Below are 785 nucleotides of genomic sequence, written 5' to 3' on the forward strand. Positions count from 1 at the left end.
TGGAGTGACTCTGTCATCCACTGTGTGTCCTGGGCTGACTCTGTCATCCACTGCGTGTCCTGGGCTGACTGTGCCATCCACTGTGTGTCCTAGAGTGACTCTGTCATCCACTGCGTGTCCTGGAGTGACTCTGTCATCCACTGTGTGTCCTGGGCTGACTCTGTCATCCACTGTGTGTCCTGGAGTGACTCGGTCATCCACTGTGTGTCCTGGGCTGAGTCGGTCATCCACTGCGTGTCCTGGAGTGACTGTGTCATCCACTGTGTGTCCTGGGCTGACTCTGTCATCCACTGCGTGTCCTGGGCTGACTCTGCCATCCACTGTATGTCCTAGAGTGACTCGGTCATCCACTGTGTGTCCTGGGCTGACTCTGTCATCCACTGTGTGTCCTAGAGTGACTTGGTCATCCACTGTGTGTCCTGGGCTGAGTCGGTCATCCACTGCATGTCCTGGAGTGACTGAGTCATCCACTGTGTGTCCTGGGCTGACTCTGTCATCCACTGCGTGTCCTGGAGTGACTGTCATCCACTGTGTGTCCTGGAGTGACTCTGTCATCCACCGCGTGTCCTGGGCTGACTCTGTCATCCACTGTGTGTCCTAGAGTGACTCGGTCATCCACTGTGTGTCCTGGGCTGAGTCGGTCATCCACTGCATGTCCTGGAGTGACTGAGTCATCCACTGTGTGTCCTGGGCTGACTCTGTCATCCACTGCGTGTCCTGGGCTGACTCTGTCATCCACTGTGTGTCCTGGAGTGACTGTCATCCACTGTGTGTCCTGGGCTGAG

This window comes from Mirounga leonina, unplaced genomic scaffold (assembly GCF_011800145.1).
Source record: "Mirounga leonina isolate KUSES-001 unplaced genomic scaffold, KU_Mleo_1.0 Mir_268, whole genome shotgun sequence".
NCBI lineage: Eukaryota > Metazoa > Chordata > Mammalia > Carnivora > Phocidae > Mirounga > Mirounga leonina.